This window comes from Cyrtonyx montezumae, unplaced genomic scaffold (assembly GCF_038088225.1).
Source record: "Cyrtonyx montezumae isolate F1298 unplaced genomic scaffold, pur_monq_1.0 scaffold_3, whole genome shotgun sequence".
Classification (NCBI taxonomy): Eukaryota; Metazoa; Chordata; class Aves; order Galliformes; family Odontophoridae; genus Cyrtonyx; species Cyrtonyx montezumae.
Window position 1 is genome coordinate 81,056,762 of NW_027072034.1, and position 25,672 is coordinate 81,082,433.

Consider the following 25,672-nt stretch of genomic DNA (forward strand, 5'->3'; position numbering starts at 1 on the left):
TGATTTCTTTGCATGCATTGCCCCTGCAACGGTTGCTTGAGCTTAGAATGAATTTCGCTGTGATGTGCTAGCATGCTCTAACAGCTGAACCCCTAAACCAGATCTCTGTCAAAAACTGACAACCTATGTTGTAGAGCTGCAAGTGCTTTTCACAGGGTGGCTACCACTAATGCTTGCACCTTCCCTTACAGAGAGGGCAGCTCTCCGTCCTGCAGAGACACCAGATTAGCAATGAACGGACTAACTCAGGTCCTGGATTCTGTGTAGCTGTGCAGAACACATAGTAGTATCCTGACTCTCAGAGGAAGATATGATCATGTGACTGTATGAGAATAATGCTACATAATGAACAATAATGAGGCAGTTTTCAGCCTCTGAATACAGGGAGGGCTGGGTCACCAACCAGACCTTTGTTCATCACGTCCTAACAGCGTGGAGGGAACATGCCACAAGGCTGCTGATGTTACAGGTGCTGCTGCTGGTTGAGTTTGCCCATCTACATCTCTGGCATTATTTCCCTTAGCAGATATGGCGTCATCTTCTAGTAACTGCCCTCATGTCAGAGATGCCTTTAGTGCCCAAGGCAGGTACTTAACTCACTGGTGTCTTTAATCTTAGTAATTCAACAGACTATAATTTTAAAACCTTGGCTTTTCAGATCCTAAAAATATAAAAGGTGTGAAAACAGTTCACGTTTGGTTTTAAGCAGTATTTTTCCCAAGTGTGGTGCTGCACATTCTTCCTCTGTCTGTACGCGACTAACACAGCTCTTGATATCACTACTTATCACTGCCAGTGTTGTGTCTCTTCCAGACATGACATTGACAATACATATTTAGAAACTGACAGAGTGAAAGAGAGATGACTATAATCACTGAATATATATATATATGAAAAAAGAAGAAAAAAGAAAAAGGGCCCAACAGAAATGCCGTATCTGTTCAGAGCCATCACCTCAAAATTCAGGGTGACTGAAGACAAGAACCACTAGTGAAGCTTCCTCAGACAAGCTTGCTTTAAGCCACCTGAGCCATCCCAGTTTCCCTGCCAGAAGTGTTGCTTCAGCAATAAGAAGTCCTGCACAGACTGGCTGCCTGAATATTCACACGGCTTCTCTGATGATTTTGCAGCCACATTGATCTTCATGCTGTTATAGCTACATGACTGGCAGTTTGTTTAAAATCTCTCATTGCAAGTTTGTGTCATACAGTGGAAAACACAAACTCCTGAAAACATCGCCATAAAATGTAATATGAAAGGGAAATCCCAGCAGAACACTGCAAAGCAAGAATGGGAAGCATGGAGAGCTGACAAGAGAGGCCCAATGTTCTCATGCAATAAAAGCCTGGAAAATTTAATCAATGCAGAAAAGTGAAATAAACTCCAAAATCCCTTACAGGAGACTGATTAGCATAATTAAGTTAAACTCAGAGATTAAGTTAAACTTAGATTGAAATTTGCTGACTGTTTCAGACCCAAAGTGGGGCTGATCTGCCCCTTACTGTTCCATTTCTTCGCCTAAACCACAAACCTCAAAGAAGTTACTCCTTGCCTACAAAACTTGCCTTACTTATAACCCCAGAGCACCTTGGCTACAGCAACACTACCACAGTACTGGCGTACACTGAGAACAGACCACAACAAATCAGAACTATGAGATCTACAGGGAAAACCAGCAGTGCAGATAACACGAAGTTGATCATTTCAGAGCATTACAAAACCACAACACAAAGTCAAGATTGTTTACAATCTCAGGCAACTCAACCTATACAATCCAGCCAAATTTACCAAATTGCAATGGCCTAAAGAAACTCCAGGCCAAATTAGAGATGACTTGAGGCCTGGGAAGAATAGCTTAAACCTTTAATAAATTGTAAATTCAATCCACATTGAATGGAACACTAGCAAGAGGAAAGGTGTCTCATTAAAAAGTAATAAGAATAAAGGAAGATAAACACTCCAAAGACAAACATGGATGATCTGACTAGAACAACACAAACCAGATCAGTAAGCAAGTAGAACCTGCCAAACTAAGAGACACAAGCACATCAGCCATTACTGAACTATGCTCTGAGGCTATGACTTAAATATTTAGCAGTTTTTTTTTTATGGACATATTTTTTGCCCACATATTTCCTTGTAAATTTCAAAAGCGAAACTTAGTTTACACTCATCAGTAATGCTCACAGGTGCTGCAGTTTGTTTTTGTTTTATTTTTTAAATATGTCTTTTTTTTTTTTCTGAAACAAGCAGCCTTTTATATGAGATAAAATATACTTACAGTGGTTTCCAAATGGTATCACTCTTCAGGTAAATTACTCCAAGCCTTGGACCTAGTGCACACGTTCATTGGGGCAGGGAACAGAGAGAGGCTGTGTCTGCAACAGAAAGAACCAAAAGGTAAGGTCAGGGGGGAAATAATGATTCTTTATTGAGAGCAAGAAAACTTGCTGCAATGATAACTGGCGTTCTCCACTGTCAGTACAGCTGGCTGAAGCCTGGTTCAGTCTCTCCAGCCCCAGCTGTAATGACAACAGAATCAGCTCCCAGCTTGCACGGGCTGCCCACGTGACCTGTTCTGGTGAAGGTGGGACAGGGAGGGCTAGCCAGAAAAATGCTATCAGTAGGATTTGTTGCTGAGAAGTTCCTCACTCTGATGGCACGAGCATGGAAAAGCAATGGAGAGCTCTCACAAACTTGGCATTAAAATGCATCTCATCAGAACAAGGCTAGTCCTGTTCAGAGCAGTGCTGAATACTTCCACAAAACTAAAAGGTAGGAAAAGGAAGAAAAAAACTCCTTTACTTCTTTTGCTGTCTTTGTATCACAAAAATGATGGCTCATATCAAAGCAAAAACCCCACTCATCTCCCATTAGGTCCATTGCAGTGAGAGCAGTGAAATATCTTACTGTCAGCCCTCCAGTGAAGGTTCAGCTCAGGAGAAGCTTTATGGATGAAACGTTCTGAGCTGAAGAGGGAGCTGGACTCAACGGACTAATACAGAAATAAACTTCAGCTCCACTGTTTATTACAGGGTGATTTTACCACCCAGAGCTAAGTTTCTGGGAACATTTACATCTTTGGGGGGATCTGAATCTTTCTCTAGACTAACAGAACTTCTCCTTTCTAACTTCTTATAATCTTTGGGTGGCTCGTTGTGGATGTTGGAAGCATTTCTGAAGTTAACATCCAGAGAGAGAATGAAATCCTGCTCACTTCACTTATGCAAGGAACTCCTGGGACATCAGCATATTCAGTCCTACCCACAGTGAAGCCAGTGGTGCTATTTCCATGAATAAATAATTTTGCCTACTCCGATCAGACAAGTAAAGCAAATATTTGCTTTATCGAAGAAATCAGGAAGGTGAACAAAAAATGATAAGAGATGTAATTGTTATTTCACAGATAGTTAAAGTCACTGTGCAAGCTGGAATTTATGCCTGTAAATGCAACACAATAAAAAAATACCCCACTGTTAATGCAGCCGGAACAGTGGAATGAGTGCCAGCAGACACAATGAAGGATTTTAGATGACACTATAATAATGTGCTTCACAAAATATACATTCAGTTTTATGTTCAATTTACACATTTTGTAATGATGATCTTTAATGGGAACTGAGATATATGCTACATACTCATTTCAACAGGCTACACATAACCTGGCAACTACACTTCACAGGGGCTCAAAAAACATTTTCATTGATTCCAGTTTTCTTGGACTCTCCCCTCTTGAAGCCTATTTTGAATTGCAAATTTAGAAAATTTAAACAGAAAAAAAAATCCTCAGCTCAGCCTGGACCTCTGACTTTCACCAGAGCTTGGAGTGGAACCATATGCCAGCATTGGGTTAGCTCAGAATAACTTCATAAAACAGTGACACCTTTGACCAGCACAAAGGGTTGAATTTCAAAGGTGCAATAATGCCCAGTGATTCTGCAGATTGAAGCCCTTGCTAACACTCAGCATGGCTTACTTTCAGACTCTCCTTTCCACTTCCACATGCGCTCCACCTATTCTGTTAACGCTGACCTCACGTCTTGTATCCACTTTGCACACATCAGTCTGTCTTTTATCTGACTACTCCTCCTTTTTTAAGGCATAAATCCTGCATGGCTTGAAGACTGCCCACTACTTCAGTTGAGATGCATTTTTAACTTGCACTAGAAGCAAAAAAATCACAGGATCAGGTCTTTACTTCGACAGAACTCCTGCTCACTTCACTCCTAATTTCACACAAGAGAAGTCTAAGGAACTGAATGTACTAATCCTGCATATTTTGTCACATCTCTCTTTGCGTGTCATTTATTTTTCTTCCAATCTCTGGGATTCCAATCCAAGTGGCTCTGTTGTAGTGCTGCCTAGCACTCAATCTGGCTTGACATCAAGGGTCAGAGAGACAAGTTGTTAGAGATGGGCTGTTCAAAGTCTTCCATAAAATCTGCACACTAAACCCCCTGAGGAAATAAGCACTTAGAATATCTCATTTTTTCTCCATAGTTTCTTCTGTGGCTTGGGAAGATGCATCTCTTTTCCACTGATGTGATGAATGTAAAGCACTGATATCATCCACAGTTGTTAGGTACATTGTAAGCATATAAAATCAGCAGTGTTGATCGTACTTTGTAAGACATGCAAAGCCTAACAGATAAGGAATCACCTCAACATGTTCTAAAAGCCATAATCTAGCTACAGAAAAATTAGAGGAAAAGGACTTTTGGCCATGAAAAGACTGGGTAAAAAGAGACACAAACAGGACAGCAGAGGATTGGGATGCGTGACACTGAGTTAAGTCACTTTTCCATTATCTAACTGGCCTCCTCTATTCAGAAAAGGCAAACAGCTTCTCTGTTCCATGAGGTACTGTGCTCTTAATTAAGATCTTGGAGGATAATTTTTATGGATGAATGCATTCCAGAAATGCAGACTGTTATTTCTTTAATATTTTCACAAATGATACTAACTTGAGCATTTTATAGATCTTCACATTCATTTCATCTTGCTCTTCCCAGATTTTAACTTATTTAGAAGGTGTAAGTAAAAGTAATTGTATTACTGCTTTTATTAAGGAATGTCTATTTGAGGATGGCCTCGATGTACTACAGATTGTAATTTAAGATGTACACTTTAGGTCAATTTCTATAGTGGCTTCAGTGGAGATGCAGTGGGTGCAATGTCAGCAGAAAATACGGTACTTTACATAATAATGCTGATGATTAATGGGCTCTAAAACCGTAACTCCATATTCTGATGCATTTATCCTCCTCCTCCTCCCTCCTCAAACTTGTGTCTTGAGTCTTTCATCTCATTTGCTACCTTTCCGTATTTGTACATTAGTCAGCACCATTGATCTGATGTGGTCTGTCATATTCTATTACTTAAAACACACATAAGCAAGCATTGGCTTGACTCTGGTCTTTAGGCAACACACCACCACAATATTTTCTTTACAGTTGACTGAAATACTATCAACATCAATATCCTGCTGGTGCTCAGTCTTGAAATCTGCTTTTTCCAGGTTTGTTCCTTGTTCCTGCCCCTATCCTCACTCCTTCAGCTCAGAGATATCAGCAAACTCTCATTATTACATATTTGTTAGGAGTGCCCACATATCCAACCTATGTGAGACAATCAGTGGAACAGCCCTTTCTCTTTGCGCATGGTCTTGAGACTTGGTACCGCAGTCTTCTGTAACTTTCTCTTAGTGACTCCTAATCAAGAAGGCTCATTTTTTTTAGTTAATTGCTATTTATTTTATCCTTGTAATACTCTTTTCTCTGATATCTTCAGGGAAAGTCTGCTTCTTTCTGCTTTCTGTGTGATCCCTAGTAATGAAAAAATTAAAAGATGAGCTTCTTGTGAGCTTATTTCTCATTATTATTTGCTGCACTGGCACAGCACAGTCTATCATGAGGCAAAGGAAAATAAAAACTTGCTAATGCCACAGAAGTAAGCACGTTTGATCTTAATCCACACATTGTACAGGTCTCTTGAGTAAGGTGGGGTCAGTTCTAAATGATGTTTTCAGAGACATGGATATATTTTCAGACTAAGCTGCCTAGGCTAAATGCAATTCTTTTGTGGCCACTTTTTCTCTCCAGCATTTTAGGTGATAATTTTAAAGCAGCAACAAGAAGCAGATGATGTAAGCAGAAGTGTTAGCCGTCAACAAGTGTGACTCAGAAGTCAACTTGTTGCATGAAGCAGGTGGATTCCAGATGCACTTTACTGTTTCTTTTTCAAAAGAAGGTGCATCCTCTGACTAGGGCAGACTGTAGCATTTATGTTAAGTGATCAAAGTAGGATGTCAGCTACCTGGAGATATCCAACTTCAATGTCTTAAACAGAGATCAAGAGTCATGATTGTACATGAAACGCCTTCCCAATGGAGGCCAGAATGCATGTCATGGAAAGCAGAAACATTTACCAGCACAGGTCACGCTGTCAGAAGACCTTAGCATGATTTTTTCTTAACAGTCAGACCTTCATTGTTGAGAAGAAACTGTTCATTACTGTACTCTGCTGAAAACACTGTATGTATGCTATCTATAATTGTGCCTGAAATCCAGAAATCAAATTGTTAATGGATTAGACATTTGCAGAAAGTCTGTTTAAAGAGGCTGGACTGCTCCAGCCTAGTAATGGCCGATTTCCCATAGGGGCATATTTTCAAAAGTAGTAAAGAAAAAAACTTTCCCTGAAGTCCTAGGGGTTCTTACTGAATTCTGGAATAGCAATGTCTACATCATGTTCCCACTGTTTGTCTCACACACTCTCTATGACTCCTCTGTATCTGTTTCTTTTTTCCCTTCTCTAGCTCCCTTTTATCTGAGAGTATAAAATTCCAGTTCCTTTAACAGGCAACTCTTTTCTTCAGTTTGGATTTGGCACTTGGAAAAGGCATTCTCTAGGTATCACTTTCATCTGCTGATTCTTGCTGAGATTTATCACTATCTTGCAAGTGGTACTGTTAATGCAACAGCTAACTAGTCTAAGGTCCAAAAGGACAAACAACTCTTCTACCAACCTTCCCCTCTGCTCTGTGTTGAATGGCCTCTCCTGCTCTAGGCTGTCATACAAAGCCTCAACTGTGAACTTTGGGAAACATTCTCCCATTTAACAAATATATTGAGGTGCTGCCTATTTTTTCACTAGTGAACATCTCACTGTGCTTGGTGTGTCAGGTGTGTAAACCCAACTCTTGCACAGAACTGAGATGGTACCTATGTGGAGCCAGACCTCAGAGACCAGAGAGCAGGGTCAATGGATGCTTCGTCTGCCTCACCAGAAAGTGAAGAAAGGAAGGGGGGCCTTGCTGAACTCCTCTTTGTTGCTAATTAGTAGTGTTAGGTACTGGGACTCTGCATGACTGATTTGAAATGGTACAGAAAACTGGTACCTGGAAGGGGCAGTGTTTAGTCAGTAGCTGGGATATTTAATCAGAGCAGAAGCAGATCACTACAAGGCCAAAGTAACAGCAAGTCAGACATCCCAGATATCCACATGAATACAAAAAGCTACAGTACCAGACTGAACCATGACAGTGTGTCAGACCATGAGCTTTCTTTACACTAGTAATAAAAAGAAGAAATTCTGCTGTACATATATTTTGGCATATATATATATATGGGAATCATAGATACATGGATGTCTGCATAGTTACATTCATGGTTATTATTTTAAAATTATTCTGACAAAATATTGTTGTGTGTATAATAAAAAAGAATTCTCTGTATTCCTACAACAGAGCCATCACAATTGCATCTGAATGCTCAATGAAATCCCATACTTTTCTGAGCAATTCATTAAAGTGGGGCATGACTGAGGCAAATATGTAGGGCCATGAATTTACTGATGTTAGTTTTAAATACAGAGTAAACCTGTTTTAAAACTATGAACACTGAAGACGGCTAGCACATAAAAAAATACTGCCTTGTCACCAAGAAAAATGTGCTTGGACAACACAACACTGTATTGCTCCACTTAAGCAAGGCTCTCGCAAGAAAATCAAAGGTATTGTTGTGCTGCAATTATCACCAGTATTTCCACCACTGAAATATGAGTTACCATCGCTGCAATCACCGAGATGAAGAAAATGTGTAGAAATTAAATTGTTACAGTAATATATCTGCCTAAGCTACTGCTTTGGCTAGATGAGCCAGATTAGCTCATGACAGATGAGCTTCATGAACATTTCATTGCCAAGGAACCCTGTCAAAATATTGGTGATTTCTCCGAATCTGTTCAACATCATGGAGATGTCAAACGAAATCTGAAAGGACATTATTTTTCAGGAAGAACAAAAACAATGAAAGCATATGAAGAGAATGAGCTGAGTTCTTTCCTCCTCCCTTACACATTGCTGTGTTTTGATTGACTGCTGTCCTTGCAAATACTTTAGCATAAACTCTGAAACTCTTATTCCCATAGACGTTGGTGAACTGAAGAACATACTGAATGTCCACGAAAAAAGGTTTCAGCAACCAGGATTGTAAATGTATAATGTACTTTTAACTAGTTGCAGGGACTGCATAATCACAGAATCATAGAATCACCAAGGCTGGAAAAGACCTACAAGATCACCCAGTCCAACTGTCCACCTGTCACCAACAGTTCTTCCTAAACCATGTCCCTCTACACAACATCTAAATGTTCCTTGAACACCTCCAGGGTCAGTTACTCCACAACCTCCCTGGGCAGCCCATTCCAGTGCCCAACCACTCTCGTGGAGAAGTATTTCATCCAACCTGAACCTTCCCTGGTGCAACATGAGGCCATTCCCACTTGTCATATTGCTACATGGGAGAAGAGGCAGGCCTCCACCTCACCACAACCTCCCTTCAGGTAGTCACAGAGAGCAATGAGGTCTCCCCTGAGCCTCCTTTTCTCCAGACTGAACAATCCCAGCTCCCTCAGCTGCTTATGGGGCCCGTGCTCCATACCTCTCACCAGCTTAGCTGCCCTTCTCTGGACATGCTCCAGGGCCTCAATGTTTTTCTTGCAGTGAGGGGCCCAAAACTAAACACAGAACTCAAGCTGCAGCCTCACCAGTGCTGAATACAGAGGGACAATCACTTCCCTGCCCCTGCTGGCAACACTATTTCTGATACAAGCCAGAATGCCATTGGCCTTCTTGGGAACCTGGGCACACTGCTGGCTCATGTTCAGCCAATCATCAACCAATACTCCCAGGTCCGTTTCCTCTACACAGTCACTCTGCCCCAAGCCTGTAATGTTGCCTGGGGTTGTTGTCGCCAAAGTGCAGGACCTGGCAGTTGGTCTTGTTGAACCCCATTCCACTGGGTTCAGCCCAGCTATCCAGCCTGTCCAGGTCCCTCTGTAGGGCCTTTCCTACCCCCAGGCAGATTGACACTTCCTGCCAACTTTGTGTCATCTGCAAACTTACTGAAGGTGCACTTAATACCCTCATCCAGGTCATCAGTAAAGATACTGATGAGGACAATAAATCTCAACATGAAGCACAATTGCGTTAAACTCTTTACATTACTGGCACTGGTTCTAACATAATCCTCTCCCATCATGGTCTCAGTGCTATAGCCTGGACTAATGCCTGGCCATCACATTTGTATTTCTGTTCAATCACAAATCTGAACTGCAGTGCTGTAATTTTGGAAGGTGATATAAAATGTTAACTGATAAAAATCATAGTAATCAGATTCTGCTCCTTCAAGGCTTGTTGCCTGCAGAAACTATGAGATACTATTCACATCAATTCATGGTATAATTCCATGCAGGCCAATAGAATACTGCCAGATATAAATTTTAATGGATTTTACTCATTTGTCACAAAAAACAAGAACAATATAAACTAGTAAATGAAACGTTTTTACTCATAGATCTATTTTTCTCACAACAAGAATCAAGTTACTGAATGGATAAGCAGAAAGATGGGATGACTTACCTCTTCCCCTCCGCCCCCTGCCTTAGAATATTAGTGAAATCCTCCTCTCTCTCACTGAGCTTTTATTATGATAGTTATTTTAGAAGAAGAAGAAGAAACTTGCCTCTTAATACACTGATGTCATTGCTAGAGGAAGAATTATATTATATTTATATTTATATTGGGCAGGGAGGAACCTGATGAGGTTTAACAAGAGCAAGTGTGGAGAAAAAACTGCATGCATCAGTACAGGTTAGGGGATGACCTGCTGGAGAGGAGCTATGCAGAGAGGAACCTGGGGGTTCTGGTGGAAAGCAGAATGGCCATGAGCCAGCAGTGTCCCCTTGTAGCCAAGAAGGCCAATGGTATCCTAGGCTGCATTAAAAAGTGTTGACAGCAGGTTGAAAGAGGTGATCTCTCCCTCTACTTTGCTCTGGTGAGGCCACATTTAGACTACTGTGCCCTGTTCTGGGCTCCTCAGTTCAAAAAAAAACCAACAGGGACCTCCTGGAAGAAGTCCAGCAGAGGGGCACAAAGATGATAAAGGGCATGGAGCATCTCCTCTATTAGGAAAGGCTGAGTAACCAAGATCTGTTCAGCTTGGAGAAAAGAAGACCTAGGAGGGATCTGCTAAATATTTATGAATACCTGAAGGGAGGTGGAAGGCAAATGGATGAGGACAGGCTCTTCTTGGTGGTGCAGAGTGATAAGACAAGGAGGAATGGCCTAAAACTTGACCATAGGAAGTTCCACACTAACATGTGGAAGAACTTCTTCACCTTAAGTGCAATGGAACACTGGAACAGGTTGCCCAGAGAGGCTGTGGAGCCTCCTTCTATGGAGATGAATTCAAGACCTGTCTAGATGCCTACCTGTGCGACCTATTGTAGGGAACCTGCTTTAGCAAGGGGTTGGATTTGATGATATCTTGAGGCCCCTTACAACCCCTGCAATTCTGTGATTAAAGATCATGTTTGAGACAAGGAATCATCTTTAAGTTTTAAGATTCATCACTGCCGAAATGCAGAGCTAAACAATGATGCTACTGACAGTCAGGAAAAATACTCAAACGATTTCAAGGTTTTTTTTGTTGATGTTTTGGATCACTGTCTCCAGTCTCTGAAGATTTCCCTTGCAAGTCAATCATTAAAGAGCCAGTAACCAACAAAGTGAAAAGACTAGGTAAAAAGAACCATGAACACATTTTCCCAAATATGCATACCGTTCTTCCTGTGTGCTTTCTGCCTCTGGCCTCAAACTGTACAAATGAAAGCTTGTTTGATTTATGTCAAAAACTATATATAAAATATCACACAGGATCCACAGAGAAACAGAGTCACTCTGGGCTTTGGTTTCATTATCCATTGAGGAATAACTGACTGCAGCCTTGGAGTACGTAGAACTGATCAAAGCCTTCGCTTCCTCAAAAGCAAAGAGAAACTCACTGTAGATTTCCTGTTTCATGCTTCAGTGCCAAAACACAATGGAAAAAGTTCTAGATGAACATGTGAATTATTCTAAAACATTGTTCAGTCAGTTCTGATGGTTATGAACATTTGTGAAACTCATCATTTGAAATGTCAAGTCACTGACAGCAATGTGTCCTGAGGTGTGATATATATTTGTGATAATTATTTGCTTTTTTAAGTTATGTATCAGCTGCATCAAAAAAGGATTTTTCTTAAGTATGTCTGAAATGTAGAGATGTCAGTGCCACCTGATCTGGGTTTTAAATACCCAGTGCCAGGAAAGGTCAGAGACGTGACTAAATGCCATTTTTAAAGCACACTTTTCTCCTAAAACTTCACACAGTGTGGCTGATGGAGAATGATTACTAACATTAATAGAAGTGGTTTCTGCTCTCTACAGTATATATAGCATAATGCATTAAGGAAAATAATGTGTCTATATATCTCTCTGTATATTTTCTTATTGCAGTATTAGCAAATGATGAACTCTTGGGATCTGTTTGACTTCAGCTCTCCTCTGAACATCTTCAAAGCTATTTCTCCGGTCATTTCAAAACTTTCTTGAATGAAACTGAAGGCACTTGGCTCTTTTGCTGGATAAGATCTGCTAACAAAGGAGGGCTGTCTCCTGCATGCTAAAAAGACCATTTCCAAATCTTCAGCATCTTCTTCCTTGACAACAGAAGTCACTACAGAGGATGGTTTAGATGTTGCTGAAATGAAAATTTACAAAAGATCCTGTCTTCCAAGAGGAGACATAGTAGGGAATGGCAGTGGCTGGAGAAGGCCTGACAGCAACTTTCTCACATTTTACTTCTAGAATGTTACATGCTATAGATAAACACCACATCAGTATTCACGTTTGGTCTTCTAAACTTAACCCTGTTTTTTCTATGTAAGGAAGAGACTGGATCTTTAACTGTTGACAGTCTGGCAGCTACTTTACTCTTGCTATCTCTTAACAGAAACTGTCACATGAAAACAGCTCCATTGAACAAAATCACAGAGGAGCTCACAGATATTCTGATCTCTGCCATGACCAGCAAGAAGTACCACAGGAGATGGATCAGGAATGCTAGCTGCAGTGGAGCTCAGAGTTATTCTAGTTCAATAAGATTTCACAATTTGCTCTAATGAAGAATAGTGGCAGAAGTTCAAAGCTACTCCAGGTCTTGATTCTCACTCCACATTACTATAAAAATGACTGTAGAAGTGTTAATGGTGAAGGAGCCAAAGTTGTTCTGGTTCCAACCTTTCCCAGCTGGAGTAACTGAGAAAATAGAGTAGGAGTGTTAGTTCTGCTCACAGCTCCCTCAGCATCCTGCAGAACACCAGAGGCAATGCAGGGAACATGGCAAAGCATGCCCAGCACTGTCCCCCGTCCCAGCTCCTACAACCTCAGCTGAACCCTACAAAGGCCACGGATATGGGTGCATCCATAACTCCAGGTGACTTCAGAATTAGCATTAAACTCTGCTGCCAATAACCTGAGGGCTGCAGGAGAGGGAGAAGGTATCAGGAGAATGGTTGTGTTCAGCAGCATTGATTTCTTCAGTCTTTTGTCTGTGTCTGCTTTCTGTCTCATTTGGAGGTGGTTAGTGTTACTACAAGTAGCATGAATCATGTCTCTGTTAAAAAACAGAGCTTCAATTGTCTTACATAACCCGTGGTAACTGAATATCTAATAATAGCAAGCCATTTCCAGGTAGGGAATCTGTCTGTGTCCCAGACCCAGACACATGCACTTACACACAAATATTCATATTACTTTTTACACCTCACTTCTGGGAAGGAGAGAGCTTTTAACATGCAATATGACAGTTCTGAGCTGCAGGACCTGGCAACTATTATTTTAAAATGCCATTTTTTCACTTATTGCCTTGAGAAACCAGTCTAGTACATAAAATTTGCTTCACAGCCCAAGCAGAAAGAGGCAGAGAAAGAAAATGCAACAGCAGCATTTGGTTTTGAAAGAGCATTAAGTGGCAAAGATCATCACTGGAGTCTGACTGGAAGGCTTAACTCTTGCTAGACATGAGCTCTCCATCTGTCTGTTAGAGAAAGCACACATATTAATAAAACTGTTACTTTCCATAGTTCTGATAAACCGTTACGTTTTTCTCCCCTCTGTTCTCTCTTTGGTAGAGTGAAGGAAAATATGCAACTTATTCATTACTGTCAGGCTAATAGAAAACATTGCAAATCAATAATGAGATCTTCCAATGAAGTCTCTTTATCTTGAGAATATTGCATTGTAATCCACAAGTAGTCTGCTGAAAGGAGGAGTTTCTAGAGATTACACTGGCCTCACAAAAATTCTAAACTTTCAGTAGGAGGCCAAAGAAATTCTCTCTAGTAAAGTTGCTGCTGTTCATTGAGACATTGAACTGTCTGTCCTTTTGCCAAATGGGACAAAATTTTGCAGTAGAGAAATATGCCCTCAGGTCCATCAATCGTAGCATCATGACTCTACTTAATAAAAAACTCAAAACTTTCCAAAGGAAGAGAAAAATGAAGATGAACAGATTCCAGACTTATAAGGTTTTCCAAAGAAACAAGTTCCTTCTGACCTCTCTTACCATCAGCAAGCATACCTTGGCATCTAAGTTTGGATTATACAGCATTACCAACATAAGAGCCAGACTTCAGCCATTCCAGACTGCTACACTCTCTTGGTTTAAGAGATGGATCATAGTCAGGGATTTGGAACGTCAGTTTGACCTCTGGATTTTTCAGTATTGAGAGTTCAGTTTAGGTTCATCTCTTCACTTTCAGAGAATGTAATAAATAGTTAAAAGCTGAATGGATAACTAAGAAAAATATTTTTCTTCAGCTGTTATTTCTAAAGCTATTATCTACTCATCTTAGGCAATCTTCCTTGAAAGCTTGTTGGAAGTATTTGAAAACAGTAAGGCTGAATTGATCGGATGTCAGACTGTGGTTCTATGTCTACTTCTGACCAAGTTGTACCATATACCCAGGCAATATCTTTGGACTGTTCGAACTGTTATTTGCCTGTTTCAAAATCTGTGGACATTCATCAACAATTCTGTATTGTGGAATCAAGCACCATGCTTAGTAAAATCTTGGATCCACCAACTGCCTGACAGTAAAGTCAGAACTCAACTAAAACTAAATTGTGTTTGAACACATAAACTGATTGGACTGGTCAACAACTGCACACTGGCTTTTCTGGATGACCTCCAGGTAAGTTAGTCGTAGTACTTATATGATCTCAGACAGATTTCTGAGTACAGCTGGGGAAAAATCTGGACTAGTACTTTTATTTGCTATCAAATAAAAGCTGATGGCTGAGCAGCCACAAACCTACTGTGTAAAGTCCAAAGACCCAAGTAAGTGAAAAAAAAACCAATCAAACAGGAAACCTGCTGAGTTGTAAACTGTAGTTTATCAGTATCACGCAGTCATGATGAGCTGACTGTGTTACAGCCCTAGGGTAAGAAGTTCTTACCTTTTCTGTAGGAAGTCAGATTAATTTGCTTTCCCTATCTAGCAATCCCCTTGTCAAGCAGTAAGAAATTCAGATATTGGCCGTAGTGTTACAGTGTACTATTTAGAAATTTGAAAGAAAGAGAAATGAAGAGAAACAACAGATCACGCATGAGTTGTTCAACTTGCAATATTCCTTCTAGAAAAACAGGATTAATAAAATGCCTATCATAGCACTGTCCCATATTCCAGTTGAGCATCTGGGAACACAATGTATCTTGTGTATTTAGATGATTTTTATTAGGACTGAAGCTGCCACAGGAAACCTTCACCAGTGGCGCAGCAAAGGGTTAAGCAAAAGTTGGTCTCAAGTTTACAAAACCATCTGAACTGGTTTACGGTAGACATGAAACATCTATGCATCTGGAAGATGGAGTCTGCAATTGACTGTTCTGTACCATCTGCTCCCAAGAACATTTTCTGCTTGGGAGTTGCATAAGCAAAGAAAAAAAAGCATACAAACAACTTCCTGTACCATGTTTTTGGTCACTTGTAATGACGCATTACAAAGTAAACCAGCTAAATATGCACAACTGTGCCTCACTCCAGATGACAACATGTATTATATAAGAGCCATCCATGACAGAAAGACATTTACTTTAAAATATCATGACGCAAGGAGCACCCAAAGGTAAATATTCACATACTCACTATATGTGAGAGTTTGGGGACAAATGACACAGAGACTTCTGGCTCCATCTCAAAGCCCAAATACAGTGCAGAAGTTGGAAAAAATTAAAAAGGGGATTTTTTTTCTTAATTTACAAAGTTAGATGAAAGAACTTGTTGCATCTCCTTCTTTAAAGGGAAGTTTAACTTGTAACAAATGTTTTCTGTTGTTACTGAATGTTCCTTTCACGCATTTTAGATTCAGAATTATCACAAAAACTTTTGAAAGCATCATTTGTTCAGACTTGTATTGTTTGCCTGTTGGGAAGCCATGGCCTGATTTAATCTTGTATTGTGACATAAATAAAACAATATCCACAGGAATGAGAATAGTTTAACCAGAAGAAAAATATCTATCTCTGTCCAGGTTTCCAAGCCTTTCAGCTGGGTAGGTATGTATGCATGCGTTGGCCTGCTTCTCTGACGGACTTGTGGGAAAAGCCCACTGTCACTATGAGCACAGGGACCTGCTGATGGAAAAGGTTGACTGAAACATAAAATGAAGCCAGGTGCTCAACTGAAAGAAGGGGGGTTGCCTCAGCCTTGGTGGGCTTTTGATGCTGAAGCTGAGAGGAGTTTCCCCACTAATGAACAGACTCAGACTATCAGTCCAGAGCCCTTAACACTGGATCACTCGGCAGTATAGATCTGACCTGCTTTGGGCATGGGCACATGATCACATTACTATCAAATTAGCAAGAGTTTATGTTGCTGTGGGAGAACAGACGATATATAATCTAGCCCGAAGTCAGAGTGGCGCAGACAGGTGATATCTGATCTGGCATGAAGCCTGCCATATGAAGTTAATCCATTTGTTCTGAAAACATTTGAACCAGTATGCGAATTTATCCTAGATCAACACTTTGTGTTATGTGGCTACAGTGTTTTTGATGGGGTATTAGGACCCAGATCCACCAAACCACAGCTTCAGAAGCTGTTTACCCCCGAGATTTGGCACTTGCACAACTAACTGTATACAGAGTATAAAGTCCTCATAAAGCCTATCCATGTAAAGACTAAAGGGGTTTGCTTCCAAATCAGCATCTAGTAGTGCCAACAGGCCAAATGGACTGAAACCACTGAATTCTCTTATTATCTTCGAAATATGGTGTCTTTTATTGTTAATATGTGTTTTTCCTAGATAACAGACCCTGTAGGCTAGAACCTGCAGGACTAGATTATTCTCAGGAGAGCAGTTCATTTCTAAGGAAATATCTTGCCCCGTGGCTACAGAGTCTGAAGTTAAAGCAAACCATTTTATGATTTCAGCTGAATTAAACAGGTGAGCAGTTCACACAGGTCATCTCTGCATAGGAAGGAACATCAATATATTTTCTGTACCTACAACTCATTAATAACAAAACCTGGTTCATATCTTCTTTGCCACAGCATCCTTCCTCTGCCTCCCATTGCCATCTAGCCTGCTTCCTGATTCTAATGCCTTACAGCTCCAGCCATCAGGAGACCAAATGAAATTTCCTTCATAATTATTCTGGTGAGTCTCTGGCTTTTATATGGCAGTTACACCTCATAAATGAGAGCAGAATCTGGCCTTCTCTCTTTTCCAAAGGAAGAGTAACGATCAAATAATTTTCTCACATCTCTGTTTGCACTTTCACAGTCTGGTTACATTGATTTGTGTCTCATAAGTAGACATTTCCTTTGTTGGTTACAAATCAATGTTATAGACCAAGCCTGCCTGCACATCTTCCCTTCCCTCTTACAGTGTGAAAAACAAAATGGAGCTTCAATTCTTCTTGCTTATTAATGTGAACATCCTTGATGAAGGAAAAGACAGAAAAGCAGATAAAATTCCAGCTCTCCCTCAAAAAAACAGGAGATGTCTGTGCTTAAATTTCTAATTACTGAGATGCTTTATGGTATGATAAACACCTTTATCATTCCCGTCTTGCCATGGCTTTGTTAACCTAGTTATAATCCTCTCCTTCAGATATCACAAGATTTCCCACAGCAGCCCACTGTGATGTCACTGACTGATATGACTTCACAGTACGAGTAAAGAAAAAAAGAAGCAAAGGTTTAAGCCTACAGCAGGACTGAGCTGCCACACAAAGCACCTGAAAAGGATGGAAACGAAAAGAGTTCGCAATTGGTTACTGAGAGGCAGTGAGCTTTTTGACTGGAGTATGAAAATACAACAGCGAAGATAGCTAGGTATTTTACTACAAATGGATACGCATGATAATAGGAAAGGAGTAGTAAGAAACGGAGCTATCAATCAGAATATACCATGTGAAAGAAGGTACAGGTTTAAATGTGGAACATATCAGTTTGATTTGCCTTTATTAAAAGAGCAAGAAAAAAAGAAGAAAAAAAGTAAAAGCAGCTTCAAGTCAATCTCATCAATTTTAATATTATGAAGTAGTTTAAGAAGCGACAGTTCCACCAATTTGATGGAAAACTCAGGGCTGCCAAAATAAAAATAGAAACAGATTAGAGCTGGCATCAATAAAAATAAAAATAATAAGGTTTAAAGGATGTGAGATCAAAAAAGAAAATACAAAGTTTTACAAATATGAAACAAGGCTTGCTATGCTGCCATCACCACCATCAAAGAGCATCTTCAGAATTCAAAAGGGAATTTGATTTGTTTTAAAGAACAGCCATAGGAATCGAGAAATCTGGGTCCTACTTATAGTTCTTCTGGGGAGTCTCTGCCCAGCCTTGAGAGAGACATTTCACTGCTCTGCTGTAAGGCCAATCATCTTAAAAACAAATGACTGACTTCACAAGCAGTTTATAAGGCTTAATTCATGCCTGTTGAGAAAACACTTTAAGGTCTATGTGTAGCAACTATTATAAGGAAGAAGCGACTAAAAGAAATGCAATCATTTGGGTAACACTAAATAAAAGAGATTGCATAACTCAACCATTTCCTAGAAATCACAGGAAGAGAACAAATCAAATCTTTCCTGGATTTGATTTCCAAAGGAAGTTTAAAGCTTCTCAGCCAAACGGGCAACATTCTCAACATTGCCTCCCCTCTCAAATAGATAAGCATCAGCAAATAAGAGGTGATGAGGAGCCCACCAGTCCTTGACTCTACGCAACTATGTGGTTATTTTGTGTTTAAAATAGGTCTGTCTTTCTATAACTTCTGGGTATTGTAAAAGTAGATGTGGTAGGATAGTCCTTGTTAGATTAAATCCATACACTAGGTTAGAAAGAAAGAAAAGGAGATACAAAATGAGCATACTAAAATCAGGAGAGCTATAACAACAAAATGATTCTGATTTGATGCTAACTTTCCAGATCACTTTCCTGAGGTGTAAATGTCAAACAGAAGATACCAGGTTGTCATGTGACAAACCTGAAGTACCAGATCCATCCACCAACGTTTTGGTTAATCACTGACCCAACTCTTGCTGTGAGTTAATTGTAAAGAAAGAAGCCAAGAGGCAGTACTGCCCAAATGTGGACCAGTTTACTGATTAAGAATTAAATCTACCAAAAAACGCAAGCAGTGGTATGTTAACAGTTCAAAAGAACCAGCACAACCACATTCATCCACTGGACATTTCAACACAACTACATTTATAGGTTCTTGTTTACAGCATATGCTGCCTTCTACTGTACTCTGCACATTTTTCTTATCTTGCACTATCAACCTTAGCAGACAGTGGAGAGGTATGTATCTTTTCCTTATCTTATCCTGAACAGGCTTCGCTAACAAGGACATAAATTCTGCCTATTCAATACTGAGCTGCAATTAGCACAGAGGCCGTGACACTGCGGTTAGCACAAAGGTCGCCACAGCACAGCTACCCAGGGGGTTCCACACCAGAGCTGAGCATAAGCCCAAAGCACTCTGGGCATATGGAAAGGTATAAGCTTCTGTACGTCTGCATATACACACGCCAGGAGTAAATATTTAAGGAACAAACAGCATGAGAGCATTGGATGAGAAAAACAATGTTCCTAAGCATATCAGTGATCAAAATATCTAACTGCCAGATGGACAAAGTAGATTTACCTGGTGGTGAACACTGTGGAGCGAAACAAAATCTTGCCTTTTACATTTCATGCATTTTAAGAAGTTGCTTAGAGTATTTGTTTTCTTGAATCTGATGCCAGCTTTGCTGACTGCAAGTGCTAGAGCAAAATGTCTATTGGAATACAAACACCTCAAAAAAATTTCACGTTATCTCTATGTGTTTCGTTTTGGTTCTTGTTGCCCTCTCTCTCTGTGCATCTGTAACACCTGGGTTCAAGTCACTTACGACTGAGAAGTGCCTCCACTAAGCCATTTGTTGCAAGCTGTTACGTTATAACCCAGTCGCACAAAGATTCAAGTCAGTGTGATTCTCTTCCCCATTAAAAGAAGTATATACTTTTGCTTTGGACAGGCCTAGGAAACTAAAGATGAGTATTTGCTACATAGAGGAGCTGGTGACCCAGAAGTCCCAGCCCACAGGGACTGGCTCAGAAAGCAGGTGCAGCAGTTAGCTGCAGTAACGGAAACGCCTGTAACGTCAGAGGCGTACACTCTTACACTATAGCAGAAAGGGAGAGCAAGGAGGCTGAGGGACCCTGAAGGGAAGATTAACAAAATCAGATAAATAGAACCAGTCTGGGGGCTGATAAAAAGTCCATTTTTAAGAGCCACAGATGATGGCCACAGTCTAGACCGAACACACACACAGAAGTCAAGACAAATCAGCACCATTAGAAGCTAAATAATCACATCACATAACAGTGAGATATAGCAACAGTCTTTCTGTCTGTGCTCTGAGGTGAAATCACCTGGAATCTGACATTTGTTTGTGGGCACCTACTCATCAGAGTGACTGGAGAGAGTTCAGAGAAGAGGTGCATAAATGACCAGGGTGGTATGGAAAGGAAAAAAAAAGAAAGGAAGAGCTAAAGTGCAACATCTGCATAGCCCAGTTACATGACAGTGGCTAGCAGATAAAGGCTAACCAAGCTGTTTGTAATTTAAAGGTGCAAATGGGAAAGAAAGAAGGAGAGAAAGAGAGAGAGAAGGAGAGGAGAGGAGAGGAGAGGAGAGGAGAGGAGAGGAGAGGAGAGGAGAGGAGAGGAGAGGAGAGGAGAGGAGAGGAGAGGAGGGGAGAGGGAGAGGGAGAGGGAGAGGGAGAGGGAGAGGGAGAGGGAGAGGGAGAGGGAGAGGGAGAGGGAGAGGGAGAGGGAGAGGGAGAGGGAGAGGGAGAGGGAGAGGGAGAGGGAGAGGGAGAGGGAGAGGGAGAGGGAGAGGAGGGGAGGGGAGGGGAGGGGAGGGGAGGGGAGGGGAGGGGAGGGGAGGGGAGGGGAGGGGAGGGGAGGGGAGAGGGAGAGGAGAGGGAGAGGAGAGGGAGAGGAGAGGAGAGGAGAGGAGAGGAGAGGAGAGGAGAGGAGAGGAGAGGAGAGGAGAGGAGAGGAGAGGAGAGGAGAGGAGAGGAGAGGAGAGGAGAGGAGAGGAGAGGAGAGGAGAGGAGAGGAGAGGAGAGGAGAGGAGAGGAGAGGAGAGGAGAGGAGAGGAGAGGAGAGGAGAGGAGAGGAGAGGAGAGGAGAGGAGAGGAGAGGAGAGGAGAGGAGAGGAGAGGAGAGGAGAGGAGAGGAGAGGAGAGGAGAGGAGGGGAGAGGAGGGGAGGGGAGGGGAGGGGAGGGGAGGGGAGGGGAGGGGAGGGGAGGGGAGAGGGAGAGGTGAGGGAGAGGAGAGGGAGAGGAGAGGAGAGGAAAGGAGAGGAGAGGAGAGGAGAGGAGAGGAGAGGAGAGGAGAGGAGAGGAGAGGAGAGGAGAGGAGAGGAGAGGAGAGGAGAGGAGAGGAGAGGAGAGGAGAGGAGAGGAGAGGAGAGGAGAGGAGAGGAGAGGAGAGGAGAGGAGAGGAGAGGAGAGGAGAGGAGAGGAGAGGAGAGGAGAGGAGAGGAGAGGAGAGGAGAGGAGAGGAGAGGAGAGGAGAGGAGAGGAGAGGGGAGAGGAAAAATTAAGATAGAAAAAGGGAAAGAAAGAAGGAAAGGAAAGAAAGGAAAGAAAGGAAGAAAGGAAGAAGAGAGTAGCTACTAACAAAAAGCAAATGGATAAAACCAAGAGCAGTAACATCAGTTCCAGGTAGCAAATAGACAAAATCTGAAGAGCAGTCTCCTTAGGGAAGAAATTGAAGGCTGACTGTTTCAAACTCCTCGAGACAAAACACTGAACGTGTGATGTACACACAGTCCTCCATTTCCCCTGGGGAGATGGGCTGAGCAGATTCTGATTATTTTTCCAGTTTGATGACTTCAAGGTACACCATGTTTTTCTGGCCTAAAAAACATTCATGAAAAATATGGAAACCCATGAAACACACTTTGGCAGGTTAGTTGATGATTAACCAGAAGGAGACTAAAATTATGTTTGATGAATAACACTATGAATGAGATGGAGTTGTGTAAGGGGAAAGGAAGGAGCAAAACCTTAAGAACTGAGGAGACTGCTCTTTTAGCACTGGATGGCACAACAAGGAGTGGCCACACAGAGGACTGGAGAACCCACTGCATAAGGAGTGAGGAGCACATATGGATCAAACAACAGATATTACAATGACATGGGTGACATGACTTAAAAGAGAATGTAACCTGCTGACCCGTGAGTCAGTCAGCTGCTACAGAGGAAGTGTATCACAAACCCAGAAACCTGACCATGCAAAAGGTAGCTGGTCTTTCTGTAAAGAAACGTAAAGATAATGACAGGAAGATTGAGCCTTGCACTCTTCCACACTAATGAAAGGCGGATATAAGCTTATAAAACAAAAAGTAACACTCTCCTTACTTAAGTATTAAAACACTACAAAAAGCTGCACCAGACGAAATCCATCACAGAGCCATGCAGGGGGTGGCAGTGGAAGGCAGGCAGGTGTCAGAAAATGATGAGATTAAATGCTCCTGTCACTTCCCATCCATAACCTCCAGCAGCAAGGACAGCAGACGGAAAAACCACCAGCTAAACCTGGGACATAAAAGTTTTTACATAAAGCAAATCAGATGCCAGCTGATTTCAGCCAGCTCTGGAAAGCAAAGAGCTAATTGGTGAGAAGCAAGGGAAAGCTAGAGAAAGAGGAATGAACTTTATTTTACTGATAATTTTCAGCAAGAAGGATGAACTCTACAGCAGTGGTGTAACTGAAGACAAAAATTAGGTTAGCAGTGTATCTATTTGAGTGTCATCTGTTATTCTTGGCAGATATTTTTGAACCAAGGGAAAAACACAAACTGTCTTGGGATCAAAGACACAGATTTAACTCCCTGTAGTCTTGCACAAGAGGTGCTGCCTCAGATAGCAGGTAGCCTTGATGATGCAGCACCTCCTGGCACCGCCTAAGCTTTAGGAGAACAGCTCTACTATGGGATCCTTTCATGAGCTGAAGTAAAAAATACCATAAAGTTCTGGAGTTTTTGGAGAATTTGCACCAGCAATTGTGCTTCCTGCACAAAATACTGAGCATAAATGCAGTACAAATTACTTTGCAAATCATGCCCTGAAGCTGAAGGTCCAACAAAACCATGATTTGAGAAGCAATATCAGATTAAGTATTCTCATTACTCCCCAGGCCATTGCAATCCCTGCAAAAATCCATGATTTAAAGAAAGATTAGTTGTCTCCCTTCATAATGCAACACCACTAACAGCTGTGTTGGCATAAGTGGGGGACTTGGGAACTGCAATGTGTTGGCAAGTCTGAGCAGCCCAAGAGGGAAATCTGTTGAACCGATTTGGTCCCTGCTGCCCATGTATTGTCAAATCCCAATCTGGGCAGCTTATTAACTTTCCACAGTTCCCCGCTAACTAATTGTATGTACCTGTCTATCTTAGAGCCAAATATAGCTCCAGAAAGAAATCCCTGCTAAGTTTAATAGAAGACAAGGCTACCGTGTGTCTGCTTAGTGCTGCAGGCTTGAGGCTGTGTGTTCATCTTCCAACTGATACACATGGATAACTTGTGCCCGGCACTTACAAGATACATGCAATATTTCATTGCTTACCTCCGATTTGACAGGCCTTGTATCCTAAAACCCCATGTACGTCACTGTGGACCTTCCAAGCAGCTGACAGACAAAATGCTTCTGACAGCCATTCTGGCTAGGATAACACTTAAATATGAGGAGGAAACACAATGCTGCTCACTCCCCCAAGAGCAAGCTAATTTTAAAGTTAATACTGTAAGTCCATATAGATAGGATGCTTTAATGACCTTCAGCCGGGCCAAACCAGCACTCCTAACCCCATGGGTTCTGCTGACGTGACTGACAGCTGATAGCTTTTCTGAACACCAAGCAAAGCTTTGCAGTCACTAGTAATCAAACTGCTTAAGATGGTGTGCTTTCTATCACTTTGATAATACTCAGGACAATTTTCTAAGAGCATAAAGGGATTTTTAGAATTTGCTGGAATTTGTTAAAATAAGCCTTCCTGAAAGTTTGACGCGTATATGTAAATTGATCTTTAAAATCATAATGAACAGTCTGATTGTGCCTTATTTCAACATTAAAACAGGTCTCTCCACTCATGGAAACAAGTCTGGATCTTCTTCCCTCAGTTTGCATAGCCACATGTTCACTTTCTCACTTCCCATTTACCCCAAAATGTGGGAAACAGATAAGGCTCTCCCTGCAAATAAAACTATTTGGAGAGAAAGAATGGAGAGGCATGAATCTGGTACCCAGTGGGACAAGGAGTGTGAGAGTCATTGTCCAAATCCATCAGCTGAGAATGAGAACAAAACCCACAGGGCCCCCTGAAGATCCAAAAGGAACCCTGAAATTATGCCTGAGTGCAACATGGAAGTTAGTGCCATCCAGAGAGCAACAATATGTTATATTCTGTGGCAGAAAATATACTACACGAGCAAGAAGTTGCCCTGTACATGAGCTGAAGTTTTTAAACCATCCCCCACATAGATAATCATAGTAAGACCCACAACGAGCAAGATCCTGTTACAATTCCCCACCAAATACTAATGTAAACAACACCATGCTTCTATATTCAGAAAGCATCTACATCTCTGACAAGGCTTCTAAGATTTCTAAGACCAGAGCAACAAAAGCCAGTCAAATGCAAGCAAGTCTTAATTTCCATTTACAAGTAACTTAACATGTGAAGGATGAATTAGGATTTCTTTTCCTAGCACATAAAGTATTAGGTACTAGAATACCTAATCTCTAATTTATGGCTGATTCAGCTCCTACTAAAATAAGAGACGCTGGTGGATTCAAATAGGAGGCTGGGACATTTCGAGAAATCCCGAAGCTATTACAGGTTGGGCGGGCTATGAGACATAAAGATGCTTTTTCAGGCAGGAGCAGCAAATGTGGCTGCGTGCGATGCAAAGCGTGGTCCTGTTGGAACAGTCCCTTTAGCAGAGACCCGCACAGCCTCCCCTGTGTCTCTGACCTTCTGCATGCTGACGGCGTAGGTGCACCGACTGCTGGTGCAACAGATGTTAAAGCAGGAAAACCTGATCCCACAGCAGAGGGATTAATGGGGCATTAACATGAAGGCCCCAGTTGTGGCCATTTAAATGCTAGCAGCCTTAAGTAAGTTATCCAAAACACAAGCTTGCAGTGTGAGCCACTAGAACTTAATTATAGAACATCTGGGGCCAAAACTTGCCCCAGGACATGCATGAGGTCATCCTGATGATGCTAATGAAAACCCATATGCTATATATTAGGAATGCAACCGGTTCTAAAAAAGGGGCTATTCTAAAGTGGAGCATAACAGGTTAGTTTTTTGCTGAACAGTTATTTAACTACTTACATTTACAAAAATAAATGAAGTCACAGATGCCCAGACTCATCAGCAGGGCTCTGATTTACACTATTCACCAATATTCCTGCAATATCAGCTAAAGAAAAGTTTGGTTTTAAAGCTTAAGATGTTAAATTAATGTTCTGTTAAATCTGACAGATTTTGTTCATGGTTCTCTATTGACCCTTCTTGTAATACCCTTTTTGACATTTCTGTGATGCACCTCTTCCCACCCAAAGTGTTTTTCATTTTTGACAGAGCTGAGTGCACTCGCATCTCCCTGTCACCTCCCAGAGCAGTATTTCAGGGCCCATCGTTTGCTATACCACTAAACCTAATGCATGCACGTAGCCCTCCTTGCATTGCTGCTAACAGTTCTGCTA

General features: G+C 41.4%; 1 long non-coding RNA gene across 1 annotated transcript in view; it reads right to left on the minus strand.

Annotated features, from left to right (window-relative positions):
- Positions 1 to 2,280: 2,280 nt before the first annotated feature.
- Positions 2,281 to 25,672, minus strand: part of LOC136052176 (uncharacterized) — a 414,011-nt gene continuing 390,619 nt past the window's right edge. Inside the window, exon 8 of the long non-coding RNA XR_010622523.1 lies at positions 2,281 to 2,378. This is a non-coding gene — a long non-coding RNA (uncharacterized LOC136052176). The remainder of the gene's footprint in view (positions 2,379 to 25,672) is intronic.